The following is a 1,118-nucleotide window of genomic DNA, read 5'->3' on the forward strand; positions in this document are numbered from 1 at the left end:
AACAGGCTCAGACTCCGGGAAGAAGAGGGTGGGTGGGCGGGAAAACAAAGGCAACTGGAAGGGGAAAACGACGAATATCTTGAAGAGAAAACACCGGTTGAAATCATTAAGGAGAGAGAGCAAAACCTTCGCACAAGTAGGATGGATACCCGATTACGGACTCCGGCTCTGAGAAGAAAAGGGTGGGCGGGTGGGAAAAGAAAACAACTGAGGATTGAACTCAAAGATGAAGAGACTCGAGTCAACTTGACGAGAAATGCACCGGATGAAAAGAGCTGGGGAACAACGAACGGAAAACCAACTGCGTGATCCTAAAGAAAATTTTGAAGGGGAAGAGGAGTAATTCAAAACACCTATGTCAAGATTCCTCACCAGAGCGACGAAGGGGCTGAGGAGTAAAAAGAATTCCTACTCTCCGATATAACTAGACTCAGAAAATAGTTTTCTTCTAGACTCGACAACGGCCAAACTACACGATCAATCAAGGGGGCTCCTAGGGTCGGTCGAGGCTCTGATACCAACTTGTTACGCCCAATATGCGACCCTATCCAAAAGGAACTCGAAGGTCCCACCAAGGATAGACCCGCATATTGAAACGCTTTTGCAAGGTGGATATCATTACATCAACATTACATAAATAGATGGGGATACATACAAAAGGCACACAATGCCACACGAATACAATATCATCTTACAAAAGAGCACCATCCGACTACGGATGAAACACAAACAGAAACTCAGACAATATCCACCCTGCTAGCCCAGGCTACCGACCTGGAACCTATCCCCTGATCGAAGAAGAAGCAGAAGAACTCAAACAAGCAAGCATCGCTCTCGCGTCATGATCATCGCATAACCTGTACCTGCAACTGTTGTTGTAGTAATCTGTGAGCCCCGAGGACTCAACAATCCCATTACCATGGGTATCAAGACTAGCAAAGCTTAATGGGAAAGGAAGGGGTAAAGTGGTGAGGTTGCAGCAGCGACTAAGCATATATGGTGGCTAACCAATGCAAATAAGAGCGAGAAGAGAGCAAGCGGAACGGTCGTGAAGCTAGCAATGATCAAGAGGTGATCCTGAACACCTACTTACGTCAATCATAACCCAGAAACCGTGT

This window comes from Triticum dicoccoides, chromosome 2B (genome assembly GCF_002162155.2).
Source record: "Triticum dicoccoides isolate Atlit2015 ecotype Zavitan chromosome 2B, WEW_v2.0, whole genome shotgun sequence".
NCBI lineage: Eukaryota > Viridiplantae > Streptophyta > Magnoliopsida > Poales > Poaceae > Triticum > Triticum dicoccoides.